A 17,675-nucleotide genomic window follows, 5' to 3' on the forward strand; every position below is an offset into this window, starting at 1 on the left:
GGAAATCGCGGGTGATCGAATATTTCCCGGGAGAAATTGTACGATTTATATTGATGCTCGCGTACACATGGATGATGCGTGTGTGACCATCATCAGGGATATTCTGAAGAATAGTGGGCTGCACTGCATTCAATCAGATGTGGATATGAGACGTAAATTAGATTGTATTAGATATGTGTCTCTTCCTATTCCCCTCTCCTGTGATAATGCAGTGAGGCCTTGCGTCTGTGATTGGTCATCATTTCCAACGTCGCTCCCCGCACTCGAATATCTGTCGATCGCTCCGTTATTTGAATGTAATAGTTTCCAATGCTTTGCTACCACTATGGCCGGGATACTATTCGAATGTGAAATGCCGAAACTGACCCATCTATACTTCAGTTTTCCGCTTAAACAACTTTCACAGGTACCTGACAAAATTTACCAAAGGCTTAGCTCATTCATGAATATGATAGAGCTCAATCTAGCGAGCCTCCGTTTAGACTTGTTCGCGCTCATGTACGCCATAAAAGATATGAAGCATCTCCGGGGTCTTGCCTTTTCGGTGAATGAATCCATACTAAATCAGGGGATACCGGAATGCCAGTCTTCCTGCCATGGAGAAGGAGTGGCAGGTGTTACCACAGTATTTTTCAGTGACCTAGTAAATACTTTCCCTAATCTGAGAAAGTTGGAGCTACACCGTTACAAAGATTTTGACGCTCCTATAGATACCAAGGATTTGATACCTATTTCCACATTGGCAAAACTGGAGCACTTGATTATAAATGAACTTGAACTGATAAACACTTTTCATTTTGAAGAAATGTGTCGTAACGTTCACGATATGAGATCATTCATCTTATGTGCTGGCACCAGGGAAGTCTGGGATTGGTCGTACCTTCCTAAGTATTTTCATTTGATGCAAAATCTTACTTCCATCCGTCTCAATGCTTCGCAATTACCAATTATTGAAACTTTGAAGCACCTGCGCCGTTGCAAGCAATTGCAAAATATTGTCATCCTTCGCAGAAAGTGTGATCCTTGTGAATGCGCAGCCAATGTAACCGCGAAAAATATCACCGAGGCGCTTGAGGCGATTTTGCGCGAGTGCACGCTAATTCGTAGAATCATCATGTCATGTGAATACATAGACTCTACTGTTCCGAATGCCGTGTATCAGTACGAACGAAGTATGCGAATGAATGGACGTAAGGTTTTTCTCTGGTATGACAATTATAACGAATATTATTATCACAATGATCGATGTTTGGAAGATCGGTTTTTCACAATGTCCGAGGTTGCTACTTGTAGTCCGTTTGATTTATTTGTACGTTAGTGGTATTGTATTACGTGTCCAATGTGTCATTTTGAAAGTATGGCATGTAGTGCTCAATTCCATAATGCGACAGTCTGCATGATTACGGCAATGTTTTTCCTACATGGGATTGGAGTCAAATGCGTTCTCATGTCACCTTATAAGATAACTCGTTTTATTGCAACCTATCGATCGTGTCGTGTGTTAATAAATTTAGGAAATTGTGGTACTAGTCGGATATTTTTTAATTGGGCCGTCCGCGCCTCGATAATGATACGATGGCTGCATTGATTTTTTGAGCTGCAGACAATCAATTTATAGCAGGGCATCTGGTGGATGTGTTCGCGCTATTGGCGGCTTAGAAAATATGTAATGTTCTACATTGCGATTAGCTACAGCTATTTTGCGATAGAGACTTCCAGAAGTTCACACGTCGATTTCTTCGCAAATTGAATTGATGCAGCATACTTCCAATACGGCGTCCAAGTGTCGCCTGCATCGTTAACACATCTATGTATAGTTGCATGTACAACAGATAATTTATCCCATAAATCAAAGCGCCTCATTATGACATCTGCCACTTCAGATTTCCCTCAAGCAACATTGCCTCTCCCCAATTTTATATGTTCACTGCTATAAGTTACCTATATTATAGAATCGTCAACAACGTGAGTGAAGAAGAGGTCGTAATCTCTGTTCCCTCTACGCTGCACGCGTGCGCAATTGCGCAGTGCTGACACGGTCTCTGCGCACAGAAAATCTATGCAGTGCAGAAAAAACCGAAGTGATGACCTCTCTTTCAGTCAACACCACAAAATTAACAAGAAAAGTGGGTAATTTGGCAGCCCAATCTAAGTGATGACCTTTTGTTTTAGCCGTTACGCGTTGTTGTCCAAGGGACCTCGAGTTGGTGAGTGCGCGCAGACTCGTGAAAAATTAGAGAGAACATTGATCCCAATGTGTTATGCAAAGGGATATCTGGTCTTGATATCCATGATTTCGCAACTCACGGTTTTATCAAGGATCGAAGTAGGAATGACACGGCAAAAAAAATGTTTCAAGCGATTCCGATGCACAGCAATTGCATGACAACTCGTGGAATGCAATCGAGATTTCGATTTATCTCACGACCAGAAAATATTGTTGTAACTTTTCAGGTTTTTTGACGGTCTGGTTTATGTGACAGCTAAGTAGTTTTAAGAGACCGCAAGTGTTTCATTTGAATACCAAATACATAGCCATATTTGCTTAAACCTAGGCATTTAAACAACATAGATCAACGCAACATAAAATGAATCATTTCACAAGGTACAGCTTGAATGATTTTGACAGCGACGAAACAGCCTGTCCAACACGGCTGCCAAACCAGTTTGCTGCGCAATCAAACAAAGTCTACTTGTTGGCTTCTGCTTGTTATGTTTCCAAATTTTGGGAAACCGCTGGAAAACTCCATAAATAACACTGGTAACTTTGATTCCGAATCAAGGTTAGAAGTAACTTATTAAGATTATAATCAACAACCGTTCTCACCATTTCAAAATATCACACGCGTTGCTTGTTAGTTTGATATTCATGGTCTTTCGACTACATTGGTCATTTTACACTATGCCGCTGTTTTTTATTTTGATTCGGTATTTGCCGACTTGTAGCACGGCCCATTTTTATAAGGCACCGCTTACGCGGATCACATGGCGAGGAGAAGCCTAGAAAAACCGGCACTTCATCGATATACCCCCGAGATCAAACATATCAAAATTTATGAACGGAAAAATAAATTCTTTTTTCGTGTTGGGTACGGAATATTAGGGTTGGAAGTGAGTTAGGGTTATGGTTGGAGTTGGGGTCGGGGTATCTCAATATTAGGGTTGTGGGTGAGAGATATTAGGATTGTTGGTCAGAGATATTAGGGTTAGAGGATGACAGATATTATGGTTGTGTGAATGACGTATATTAGGGTTCGGGGTGATAAAATGCCCGAACTAGCGTCCGAAACCCCCAACAAAAATATGGTTTATTCCCCAACCCTAACATCCGCCGTGCTCCAGCCCTAATATCTCCCACTCACAACCATAATATCCCTCCCCAACATCCCTAATATCTTCCCCTCATAACCTTAATATCCCTCACCCACAACCCTAATACTTCCCACTCACAACCCTAATATCCCTCCCCCACAACCCTAATATTGGGATATCCTAACCATAACCATAATCCACTTCCAATCCTAATATCCAGCACCCAATTCCATCCCAATCCCAAACGAAAAAGAATTTATTTTTCTGTTTACAAATTTTGATCTCGATGGTATATCGAAGAAGCGCCGAAAAACCTCCAACACTTAGGTAGGAGTTCCGGGGTCAACCTCGGTCGTACTCTAACCCGCAATTTATTGGTGTCGCAGCTGTGGATCATATCACTACACTATCTCGCCAGCCAATTTCAATACGTTTAAGTGATAATAATTGACGAATAAATAAGAAAGCTTCTGTTTGCACACTGCACAGGTTTTTTTGAAAGAGAGCTGTCTGCAAAGGTTGTCGTATAGTTGTTGTGATTGTTAATGGTATTCATGGTGCTTATCGACTACTATGGTCATTTGCACCGGCCAATGTTATTCATTTTTATTCCGTAGCTGCCGACTTATAGCACGGCCCACTTCTAGGCTTTTATAAGACGCCGCTTACACGGATGAGATGGCGAAGAGGAGCCTAGATAAAACTCCAACACTTAGGTAGGAATTCTGGAGTCGACCTCGGTCGGACTCGAACCCACAACTCATTGGTGTAGCATGTTGCAGCTGTGGATTATACCACTACGAAACCCTGTCGTATAGATAGCGCATATTTTTCCGACTTCAGTACGCCGTGTGCAATATATAATAGCTAGTACGACACATTACGCTGGGAAACCCCATATCTAGTGTGAAAGTACGCACATGAAGAGCGTAATCCACATGTTACATGATTATAATAACCACTTCAATTGTGGGATAATATACGGCATATACCGTCGATACATTTTGCGCCAAGCGTGACGAACAAGTTCTTTTTCTAAAGAAAATTTGCAAAAGAACTCGTGAATATATAGAACTATAGCCGATATGTCCCTAATGCAACTACAACCTCATATACTGCTACGCGATTTTTCATCGTCCCAATCCCTCCCATCGCCCCTGACTGTTTCTGCCCCTTCAAACTCCAAATCACCCTCCGGGAAGCGGGTGGCACAGTTGGTAAAACACTGCAGTCACGGCACCAATGGTTGCTGGTTCGAGTCTCGGCTCTGCCATGTTTCTATGTCCGGAGGTTTATCTGGGCTCATCGCCAATCCCGCTGTAAATACAGCGCCTTCAAAAGCCCAGAGGAAGAGAGAGCCGAACGCTAGAAAGATGGCAGCTAAAGATCGCGTTGAAGGAGCAAAAGCAAAAAAGACAGCTAGCATTAGTGAAATTCGTGTACTGGGCGCAAATGACTGTAATAGCGATAAGCGCCAATGATGTCTTAATAAAACAAACAAACAAAACCCTCTACTGGGGGTGCTGGAGCCAAGGTTCAGAACCACTGCCGTAAATCAGTGAGCAGTTCTCCTTCTGCAGCCAGACTGTGTCTGATTCGCTGCTTTAATAGTGGATTAACCGCCCAACAAATTTCGGGAATTAATATTGCAATACAAGTTAAGGTTGAGATAATGTACATAAGGTTTGTAGGATGAGCGCTTCTAAATCTCATACGCAACGTATGCATGTCGGCATGCTTTACTTTAAATATTTATACCGTACTTTTCCGACATTCGCGACACACCTAGGAATCTGTGGCGGCACAGTGTGGGAATAAACATTACCGTACAACAGTGTTGGGATGACTCGAGTCATGACTTGACTCGAGTCAGACTCGAGTCACCTTTTTCGAATGACTTGACTTGACTCGAGTCACTTTGCTAAATTGACTTGACTTGACTTGACTCGGCGTATCAGAAATATGGATTGACTCGTGACTCGGAGCAAAATTCACGAGTCAATTTCAAGTCATCAAGTAATAGATGTCGATAAAAATCACTGAATCTTGCATATGTTCGGATTGTTCGCGAAACGCTGGTGTAACCGTGAGAGCGACCAATCATTTAATGATTGTGCGTTTTACGGAGCCTCCATTGCTCCCTCACAAATAAATTGATCGCAAACGAAGTGATCGAAGCTTACAGCTTTCGTAGTCGTAAACTAGTATAGTAAAGTAATTAATCTCTGTTTTTCCCTTAACCAAACTTCTTGTTTTATTGGAATTGAATTCCAATATAGTTTATATTGTCCTCAGCCATTGGCGCAGAGTCTAATTGTATCATATCGATTGGCAAATGGGTAATGTATTGCTTCCTATCAACTCGCATCTATTCTCTCTTTTGGCTGTTAACTATGTACTGTGGCTTAGCAGTTCTACGTATATGCGAGCGATACAGTGCCTTCTTACGTATATATTTAACTCTATATTCGTTCATCGGTTCAAAATCAATGACCACTCAATCTGTATTTCAGACAGCTATCAGAATGCAATGACGTTATCATGCCCCATACTTTGAACAGGCAACTTGACTTGAATTGTGACTTGACTCGTGACTTGACTTGACTTGACTCGACTTGACTCGAGTCACCTCCAAAAATCGAGTGACTTGACTTGACTCGAGTCAACTTTTAAAATCAATTGACTTGACTTGACTCGAGTCAAAATGTGCAATGACTTGAAATGACTCGTGACTCGAAGGTAGTGACTTGATCCCAACACTGCCGTACAACACGTTGTAAGCTCTCCAAACCCACTAAAAACAGTGTCACGACCCACCACTGGGTCATGGTTAATAGGATGAAAACCCCTGGAACAGACAAACGCAAGACCCTTCAAGACCACTTGTCTAAACAAATTTGGACGAATTTCGCGAAAGCGTCTTCGACACAGCTTGGCGTTTGGATGGAATTTTAATACCGAAACTTGGAGATCCAGAATTTCAGTAAACAATCGAGTAGTATATTGATATTGAAATAAACCGGAATATTTTCGACTGACGGTCGTCAGGGTAATCGACAGCAACTGAATTAAACAGCAATTGAATTAAATTTGAAATCTTTACTAGTTGTTGACGATTAACCTGACAAGTATCAGCCTCACATTCGTACTCCCCCCTATTTCTAAGCCCGGATATATATATATATTCGAATACAAAATAGATGTGGTAGTTTAATCGAAGCGTCCATTTATAGACAAACACGATGGGTTATTTATAAAATGATTCAACACGCGACACAAAAGTACAACGCCCAAATGTGCGGCGTGAAAATCGTAATATTCACGAATCGATATTGCTGATTGAAACGCAATCCTCTCTCGGCCGCGACCGTGCCGGAGATAAGCGAGCACCGATTGAAGAATACGGAGAGGCCCGTAACCGGTTTTGTACATTCCCTCAGTCCTGTTCCTCTGGGGCGGTGTTCTGAAATTGGCCGTCTTCACTTCTCACGGCGAAAAGACTTTTTCTCTTTGGCACGCGCATCGCTTCCACGGCCTGAGCGGATACGGAAAGGGTTCAGACAACAACGCGTACCCGAAAGAGATTTGGACTACTAGAAGACTTTAAGATTTTCCAAATGAGATTAGAAATAGAATTATAGCTACAGGTTTCTTCCTAATTACACTACAATTTGAATTATAGCAACACAGTTTTCCAGATTTGATTCGAGTTAGGTCTACTGAATTCGCAAAAACTTGGAAATTAAATTCAATCCCGGAGTAAAAAGAGACTTAAATCAACTTCAGCTCATATCAAATCAGATTTCATTCTCATGAAGACATGAGAACGGCAAATGACTGTACAGCATTCCGGACTCGTCTTGCACTATACAGTTCTCCTGTGCCATTTTCAGGTAAAGTAGAAATTAGATCAGGATTAAAACATTAAAACTAGAGCATAGAAACACGTCACAAAGTAGTTTACATGCAGAATTAGCTAGTTTTTTTAATTAGATTAGAATTACAGTGACTGAATTCGCAAAACTGGGAAATTTAACTAAGAATTTTTTCGTATTTCTTTCTTATCCGGAATTCAATTCAATTTCCAAGTTTTTGCGAGTTCAGTAATTGTAATTCGAATCCAATTTCGGGTTTCCCTAAAATGCTACAGGAGAACTGTACAGCGCGAAACGGTGTCAAGCTGGGTGTACAAGTACAGACATTTACCATTCTCGTGCTTGTGAGACTAATCCAGTGGTTCCCAACCGGGGGGTAATTCCCCCATCGGGGGGAATTTTGAAACTTTTAGGGGGAATGTAGCTTTGATATTGTATCGGAAGATACACAGGGTTCACAAGGTGTGACGAATTAGCGCAGTTATAAACTCCACAGCTGCAACACCAATGGGTTGCGGGTTGCGGGTTCGAGTCCGACCGAGGTCGACTCCAAAATTCCTACCTAAGTGTTGGGAGTTTATTTAGGCTCCTCCTTGCCATCCCATCCGTGTAAGCGGTGACTTATAAAAGCCTAGAAGTGCTGGTCCGTGCTATAAGTCGGCCGCTACGGAATTATAAAAAAAAATGCAGGAAATTGTCATGGCCCGCGACAGCCTCCCGACGAAATTGCTACTAAGCAGGAAAATGTCAAGCCGAATTCAGCGCAAGGCCGCTGGTGAAATTGTTTACCTTTTTAAGTCAACATATGAGCTAATGTGAAAAACATATCAAATTCATCGATTCGACTCAAGGCCATAGCAAGCGAGCTTATAGTGATTTATGTTTCGTCAGTGGCTACCCGGCCGGTAAAAAAACAGGTCAAGTTTAGCTGTACTTTACCGCAGTGTAGTGCGGTCCGCATTTGGCATAGTTCGGACATATCTGAATATGATTGTCCAGTAATTGCTCAGTCAACAATGGTTGTGCGTTAAGAAGCACCTTTTTTAGTCACAGGCAAATTTTTCATAGGGGGGAATTTCTGCTGAAATATCGGCCAAGGGGGCCACGAGACGAAACAGGTTGGGAACCACTGTTCTAATCCAACCAGAAAAGTAACTCAGTAGGCGTAGCTATAATTCTATGGAAATGTAAATTTGGAAAAGCTGAATATTTTCCAGTTTTTCAACTCCGGATTCCTATCTAATAAAATATCCCACAAACCTCTCACTTACTATATTACCGTATTTCTTTCTGATTCACGATTCGATGAAATTATCAAGTTGTTGCCAATTCAGTTATTAAAGTTCTAATATAATTTGGTAGAGCTCAAAATTTTCTAAATGCACAACGCTCATTCCTATCTACTAAAAACAACCACAAACCTCTCGCTTTTTGACTTCGTCAGCCACGTCATCGCGTACATTCCCAGCGACATCATCATCGTATGTATCAAACAAAATACCGACTGGCCTTCGCAGTATTTCGTCCTCCTCCTGATCGGAGGTGTTGACAGGCGCCTGCACGTTTACAGACGGCGTTATAATTTCCCGGCTTGAATGAGCAACAGGGTGCGGGGCCAGGTCGGCGCCTTTACTGACTAGCTCCAGTTGCTTTTTCGCCACTCAGCCTCCCTGGCGGCCGACTCTTCCATTTCGCGAGCCACGACCGTCTGCAGCTGGCTCTTGCTGGAGGTCACGCCCACCAGACCACCGTGCTTTTTCACGAACACGGTCCGACCTTTTTGGGTCCTGTAAGAGAAACGTGATTAGCATTGTCTACATTGCTATGTCTTTGAGATTTCATGCATTTGGTACGAATAAGCAACTTTGATAAAAATAGAGAATGCAGCATAAGAGTTTTGAATTCTGACAGAACAGGAATCGAATCAGAATCGAATATTAATTTCAATGATTCGAGTCCAGTACTAAGATTCGACTTTTAAAGTATTGAAAATATATGTGTAAGTATAGAATCATCGTTATTAAATTATTTCCCACTGTGGAAGGCTGTAAAGCTGGATTGGTGGTATCGCAGCATACGAATCATGTAGTGCAAAGATACGCACGTTAGTGGAACTGACATGTCTGTGAAGACCAACCCATATCATTGTCATAAGGTGCAACGAAATGGGTATAGCCCAAAAATACCACATTATTTTTAATGTGGTGTAGAACGGACAATATCTTTTTTGTCATGTCAAAAAAGCTACATATTTGAATTTTCCACATCATCCATACTCTGCTGTAATGTCAGTTACCACATTATTTCAATTGTCTTATACTTCTGCAACGCAAAAATAAGGCATACGCTTATTGTCTTCTGAGCCGCTTGGGCGTGACTGAAGTTTATTTGTTGCGGTTAGATCTTGTTATAGCTTCCAAAAATATAGAATTCACAGATAGCCGTCAAATAACTTTGGATTCATATTCATTTGAAGTGGTACGCCATACATACCCAACTCAAGAATTCAGCCTGGCCCCAATTATGATTATCCCACAAAATTTGGCCATGCGGTAAAAGGCAGTGTGGTTTCATACCAACGGAAAATGTCAACAGATGGTCTGACTAATCCTGAACTTCTTTCCCGATGCTGATGTCCGCTTTGAAAATGATATTTTATTTTGCGTACACCAAGATAAGCCCACTTCCAAAGATGCAATAAATCTGTCTAGACAACTGGCTATGTAGAGGAAAAGACATGGGTATACACTACAGCAGCGGTTCTCAACCAGGGATCCGAGGACCCCTAGGGGTCCACGAAGCAATTTCAGGGGGTCCGCGAGACCTCCAAATGTTTTAAAATTGTTGATAACCTAATTTTTATTTCATTTTTTAATTTGAAGAGCTTCTTGGAGGTACAGAACTTCAATATACAATTAAATATATGAATATGAATATGAATATGAATATACTATTTAATTTTTAATTTGAGAAAGCATGAGGCAGTTTCTCACCACAACAGCTAAAACCTCATGACTCATATCATCATAATGATCGTTTGACATGGATTATCGTAGTGTGGAAACTCATTTTCATGGTAATTTTCGAATAACCTGCTGATACAAACATTTTGCTGTTTAGAACGTTTCGTTGGGGTTTGTGGAAAAATACAGATATGAAGATAGTAACGTCAATAAGGGTGACTTCGTAATGTCCGCGAAACCTTTTCCATTTGAAGTTGTCAGTCTCATCAAATTAGTGAACAGTCGTTTGAAACAAAAATTTCCGAAGTATTTCCATAATTTGTCCCAATGCAAGGAACACATTCTTGGAGGTACAGCACTTTATTATACCATTCAATGGTATATTCATATTGAAATGAACTCAAATATTTTCGGCTGACACTCGTCATAAATCGGACAATGATATACTTGCTCTTAAAGCTTGGCTATCAGATTCGGCGCATTCTTATTGCGGATGCCCTATCGACAAGGCTGATTTTTTATGAACAAGGAGTGTTTCATTGCTATCAAAGCATTACGCTCCAACCCTAAAATCCATATCACCAGAGCCTTGTCTTGTTAATGTTCATTTGTTCATGGTCAAAAATGTTTTCTCGTGAATATATATGTAAACCCGAACAGAACAAGTCATTTCATGACAGTCTTTCTCTGGTTGGAAAACGTGGATCCATTCTTTGGAGCATAAAATTTGTCTCTACTTTTAGATTAGGATTTCACTTTGACGGTAGAAACTCTCTGCGGGCCTAATCCGGCCCGCGGTCCGTATGTTGCGAGTCCCTGCGCTAGATGCTGGATTTAACGAAGTATATTGGTATAACGCCATTTTAATAATATTCAATAAGGAGTTGGTAAACCTTACGTAATTCCCTGAACTGAGACCCGATAAGACCTTTGTGAGTCGTATATTTTGTCGTGTGAACATAGATAACAATTTGGGCATGTATACTCTTTCGTGGCTATGGGAGATGCATTTGACAACATTAACACTAAGCTATCGACAGTGTCAAAATGGATGGCATCTAACCAACTTCAGCTCAATGCCTCCAAAACCAAAACTCTTGTGTTTCATACACAAGTGAATCGAAGTGAAATTATAGTAAATAACACACGTCTTGGTACACATAAATCTGTTAAATATCTTGGCATTATCATTGATGATTAACACGGATGGTCTGATCATATCAACAATATAAAAATAAAATCTCGCGTGGTGTCGGGGCTCTCTATCGCCTTAAAAATTTAATTCCTCATCAAACTCTCAGATCAGTCTACTATGCCTTATTTCACTGCTATCTCATTTATGGGATCCTAGTTTGGGGACCTGCTGCAAAAAAACATCTGCTGCAAGTCTTGCAAAACCGAGCCATACGAATTCTCTGTCGGAAATCTAGATATGAAAATTGTAATAGCATGTATCGAAGCGTTGGAATATTGAAAGTGGAAGACATTTTCAAATTTGAGGTTATGAAATTTATGCATAGCTATCATCAGGGTGAACTGCCACTATATTTTGATAATCTGATCAAGATACCTTCAGATACCCACCAACATCATACCAGATTTTCTTCTAACTTGTCTCTGTCTGTGCAACACCACTCTACCTGTCTAGTACAAAATTCGATCAGTTTTATTGGTGTCAATATTTGGAACAAGCTGCCACCTAATCTCCGCAATTTAGACTCTTGTGCATTTAAAAAACAATGTTTTCATTCCCTTATCTCTAATTACGGCTAAATTGTATTTGCATTGTATTTCGAATTGGTCCATGATACTGTGTCTTATTTTTCTTTTCGTTCGTTAGTTATTTTTTTTATTTGTTTATTTTTTTGTGTTTATTAGTTATTAACTGTGAAAATTGCTCCTGTCCTGGGTGGCTCGGCTCTGAAGACTTTGTCATATCGAGCCTCCCGTCTACCTTGCATGTCGCATTTCACTGTTACATTTTTGTAGTGTAATGTTGATGTGTAATGTACACGAATAAAGATTCTCTCTCTCTCTCTCTCTCTCTCTCGTCGTTGGTAGGTTGGACTTCCATTTCATGAGTCAGGAACGCAATCTCAGGGGCATTAAAATTTGACATAGCGACGGGCGTCTTATCAGCGAGAAGTGCAGAATTGTGCACAAATTACCAATCTGAGTAGTTGGTGTTCCACTAATGGCTGTTTTAGAATGCATGGTTATATGGGCGGATTTTAAAAATTGAGTGGTTCTAGTTCTTCTCGTTACGCATTTCAAAAACAGCTGTAGGGCAACTAAAAAACAATGTTTTCTCAATTGGCATGAATTGCGATACCGGCGTTATGTTGTGTGATGTTTTTGCTGCCATTGGTTGCTCAAAGTCACCACCACGAACGGTAGTGCAGCTATGGGATGGGATTGGGGAACGAAACCCTCCCACTTCATTTGAATTGCCGATTCTATCTCCTAATATTATTAGGTCGCTCAGTTGCAATTCAGTAATTCGTATTATTATCAGTTAATATTTAGTTTTGTTTTAGTTAGTTGCGGAGTTTTAAAGGTCGTGAGTTGTAGTTCTGGCGTGCTCATTGAATACGGTTTATATATGACAGCAAAATTTTTATTGACGGCCGCAGGTTGGCCACCCCTGGTCTATACACTGGAGGCTAGATACCATACCTACCCCTAACGTTACATGTAAATCGTCTCTGTGTATAATGAAGGGCGTTGAAAGCGCTCGGTTTTGCCACTCACATAACATTTACCCTGTAACTAAATAAATATCGTCCTTGTTTTAAAACGATCTATCTTTCGATGACCCTATGGGGTGATTTATTTATAGAAGGTCACGCCTCATTTGTAATAAAAAGTTTGCAACACGGAACCAAGATTATTTGCAAGCACAGTTCGGACACTTCTGATTCATATGGCAGACATTTAGTAGACCGCCATCGTGTAAATGGTATTCGGAAAAAGCTTTAGTTCGTTTGGATCGTTAGAGGAAAACCATTTAGTATTGCTTCTCTGGTAGAAGTAGAAATAATTCAGGAGGCTATTTACTAAAGTTGGACGTAAAATGCTTCATTAGTTGAATCGACTCTATTCTAGTTTGTAATAGTAAGGGATGATGCAGACCTCGATAGATCATAAGGTCGTGTCCGTATACAACCAACGTTGGTAGGTTCTACCCAAATCAAGGCTTTTAGTGTAATAAAAGGTAGTTCCGATAATCCCACCGCCTCTGATGAAAATTCCATGAATTAACCAAATGTGTAAATGGTTGCCAGTGAACTCTGCCTTTGGTGAATTCAGCCCCACAAACTCGGCCCTCGGTGAATTCGGCCCTCTGTGAATTCGGCCCTTGGTGAATTCGGCCCTCGGGAAATTTTGCATTAAAGTGTATTTACAACTATTAATATGAATTATTGAACTAATATTATTATTATCAAATGAGTTGTCAATCTTGGAAGGAGGTCAAAGAATGCGTAGATCACGCATTCACGGCGTGATTAGATCACGGATTGCGCGGGAAATGAAGCGACGCTCATCCATCGACCACGCGCAGTCTGCTCGGTGTTGCCAATTTGACGGCGGGAGTGACGGACGTGTGAGTGCTGAGAAGATGGATCTTGGCTTTGTTTGTGAGATCGGAATTTTGGAAGATCAAGCGGCGCTTCTTGGCTTTACGGGCAGGGGAGATAGTGTAGTGGTTACGATAAGCGCCCAGCACGCAGGCGAAACGCGTTCGATTCCCGTCGGAGGTTTATCTGGGCTCCTCTTCCCCTGCCGTTGCCGTTCTTACGGCGACAAAAAAGCCCAGAAAAAGACCCGACGAAAGAAAGCACTCACAAAGAATGGAAAATAACTAGTAGAAAGGGCCGCGGCTTCAAAGAGATCAACATCACAAAAGAACTGTGACATCGGGCACTCTAGGCCGAGGTGGATGTTAGAGTAAAGGATCGCTACTGCTGCGTGTCGTTCTACACCCTCCTATCTGTTCATGACATCGCATTGTGTCTTATCGCATTGTACATTGTGTGTGACTTGTTCAGATAAAAATATAACCCAACCATGTTATGTTTATGTTTATGTTATGTTTACGATCACGACAAGCCAATGTTTCTCCATCACATCAACAAATGTTTCCGTACACGTTGAAATAAATTATTTTTGCCCTTAGAGAGACGAATATCAAGGTTGGGGAAGGGTTAGGGTTAATTTTGGCGTTACGGTATCCCGAGATTAGGGGAGTTCACCGGTAATTGCAAAGTTTATGTATCAGTTCCACTTCGGTCACTGCCCCGAAAACTTCAATGACTTCTTTACCTCGGTATCAAAAGTGCATAAGTACGACACGCGCGTCAACGTCATCCAACTGTTATAGGCCTATGGTTGACAACAAAGATCATCACTCTATCAAATATGCCAGACCTGAAATGTGGAACGGTATCTCGCCGGCTATCCGACAGTCGTCGAGCATGTCCACATTCAAGTCGAAATGCAAGCAATTTCTGCTAAGTGAATACTAGTCAGCCCTCACCATTTACCGGACCACAACCTGACATATCGATCTCGCCTTCCGTCACTTGCCACTTTATATTAGCTTCCTTTACTTTCATTCAGTGTGCATTCCTCCTCTTTACATCGCCTAGGCCCAGGTGGGTGTCTGATCTTAAGACTACTCCGAGTCGTTTTGGCATCTTCCTATCATTCATTGTATTGCAGTCGTGTGATGTTTTGAAGTGATTAAATTTTATGAATAAACTTGAACTTGAACTTGAACCATTCCAGTAGTAACCAATCATGGTGCACCGGTAGCGTGTATGGTGGAGTCTTCGATATCAGGATCTCGCACTACGAGATCTACCACGGCACGTGATTCTTCCCTATCTGAGAACCATAATTCATATTATATGCATTTTTAATGCAAAATTGTTCGAGGCTCTAATTCATCGAGGGCCGAGTTCACCGACGGCCGAGTATGTGGGGCCGAATTCACCAAGGGCCGAGTTCACTGGTAATCGTATAAATAAATAATATCTGTAATTGTTGAATGCAGCGTGTGTTTTTCTGTTGTTATTTCATGTGCCAATATTATTTTCGTTACAGTTGGACAAATCAATAAGTATTTCTCTCTCTCTCTCTCTCTCCCTCTCAATTTACTATACCTCTCTGAGTCACATGGTAATAAAAAGGGTAAATTCCAAATACAACTGAAATGATCCTTTTACATAGAAAACTGCACTGAATTTTGAAACTGTTACTTAAAATTAGGGTCGGACAGAATGATTCGGCTACTCGAATATGAATCGAATATTAATTATCATGATTCGATTCGAGCAGTGAGGGAGAATTTTCCCAGCACTGACAATATTCGCCTCTTGCTCCCAAGAGTTAATTTATGAACGAGAATTATAGTTTCGATACTAGTTTTTAATGTGGAAGCCTTGAAATCTCGATTGGTCTTACCGCAGCATGCGACACATAGCTAAGCATGTTAGTGGGAATGACATAACTGTGGAGTCATGATCGAGCTATACCATTGTCACGGAATATGTTGTAGAATTGGCATTGGTATTCCAAATGCATGCAAATTTCGACAAGCGCGTTCAAGAATGTATAGTCAAGGGAGTAAACGAGCTCAATATCCAGATTCTACAATTTCACGATCACAATATGATATTATTGCGTTTTATCGGAAATTACTTGGTCCCTCAATTATTGCACAAGTAGGCTATATAACCTACGCAGTTATAACCTTACGGGAAAGAACTGTGTTTGAAATTAGCTTCGTGACCTCACGTAGCGTCATAGGTTCGTGATCACGCTCTTGTTCACCCGAACAAAACCTGTGAAGTGTTCGCACCATTCCTAGTAAATAGTATTTATTGCATCGTATTGTGTCTTTTGTATCGCACTGTGCATTGTGTGTCTTGAGCGGATCGAATTAGAACCGACGATTGTATTGAATATTTATACTATACAGTGATAGGTAGTTGCATTTCATTGCATACGCTTGATGTGTTAATAAAACTGGCACTGTCATTGTCCGAAAGCAGGGCAGATTTGCTACAATCCGGTAAGGCAGCTTCTTGCTAATCAGATGATATTTTAAGGTTAAAACTACAGAAGATGCCAGGCCTATCAAATGATTTTACCGAACAAGATTGTGGTCAACTCGAAAGGTTTCAGCTTTTCCAAGGTGTCTAAAGCAGTTCTTTTTTCAAACTAGATTAGAATTAGATTTACTAAATTCGCAAAAACAAATTCAATTCAATTCCGAATTCAAAGAAATGCAACAAGAATCAAGCTCAGTTCATGTCAAATCATAGTTCAGTCTAATAAGCATAAGAGTCTCAAATGTCTATGTGCACCAGGGGCCGGCAATGTTGTGTGCAGCGTGCCAAAATGTCACGAAATGTCAAACTTTTACCAGCTTGCGTGCCAAACATTCAATTTATTAATATTTAACGTTTCAAGCAAGGAGTACAACCAACTGTTTTTCTGCAGCTGGCAACGGCATCCGTTACGCCAGCGATTCTTGAATTATTGGTTCTGAAGGGAATAAATTTTGGTCGCTACCCCACCCGACCTATCGCTTAATGTACGTAATATTTACACAACTTATTTTCCGACGCGCAATGATCGATCTTCTGCGGTGGATTTGGTCGTTTCCCTGGCCACTGTGTTCGGTACCGTATCCACTAAGTGACAGGCCAATCAGTGTTGTTACGATGATATGGTCTGATGATGATGAAAATGTGCCCAGTCTTATAATGTTCAAGTCGGTTAGGTGTCATATTAAGGTTGATCTGACACTAGATTTGCCTGCAAAGGTCGCGGTAAATATTAGCGTTGCTTCAGATACATTGGAATGGCTTGCACACCATTTGAAACTAAAAAAATCCCCCTCCGGAAATACGAACACGATTCCAAATTCCCATTTCGACACGGGGCTCATTATTTTCTTCGGTGGGTCTCATTTGATACGTGCGGCTCAAGCTGCGGGCTCTGGACTATTCGGCGCTGGTCACTTCGGCAACTTGACAGTGGACGGACAATGACATATCAATAGCGAACGTCTTGGCCTGCATGCGGCGGTTATTTTGTTTCTAGGTTTATTGCCGCCTATCATTTTGGCAACGCATACACCGCAAGGGAGTCGCAAGGTCGCGTGTTGTCCGAAACTTTATGTCTAGGTCGTGTCTTCTAAAGCGTGAAAATGCTAAGCGTCGAAATGCCGGTTCGTAAGTTTAGCTCCCGTAGGCTGCACACGTGCACAGTGAACATTCCTAGGCTAAAACATCCAAACGGTTTCATACGATATTCAGTTGGCGTTACTGCTAATACGGTTGATAAATTTCTGTACATTATGCCTAGTATTTAAAAACATTCTCTACATACATATTTATTTACTGGGGGTTCCTACGTTATAATCAAGAGTCGTGGTTCCAATAAATCGCACGAAGCGCGGAAAAACATTTCCATCTTAGTAAAATCTGCCCTAAAAGACTCTGTTTTATGTTGA

The 17,675-nt window shown here is 41.1% G+C and overlaps 1 protein-coding gene and 1 long non-coding RNA gene across 2 annotated transcripts in view; one reads left to right on the top strand and one right to left on the bottom strand.

The window, feature by feature from the left end:
* Nucleotides 1-17,675, top strand: part of LOC145440603 (uncharacterized) — a 39,401-nt gene that overhangs the window by 13,223 nt on the left and 8,503 nt on the right. The gene's annotated exons all lie outside the window — the stretch shown is intronic.
* LOC145441666 (uncharacterized) lies at nt 6,505-8,966 on the bottom strand. Its single transcript, XR_013915879.1, has 2 exons — nt 8,609-8,966; nt 6,505-6,847 (listed from the first exon to the last, which is right to left on the bottom strand). It is a non-coding gene; the product is annotated as an uncharacterized LOC145441666 (long non-coding RNA).

The sequence above is a fragment of the Botryllus schlosseri genome, chromosome 6, assembly GCF_051294905.1.
Source record: "Botryllus schlosseri isolate E-star chromosome 6, Bs_hap1, whole genome shotgun sequence".
Classification (NCBI taxonomy): domain Eukaryota; kingdom Metazoa; phylum Chordata; class Ascidiacea; order Stolidobranchia; family Styelidae; genus Botryllus; species Botryllus schlosseri.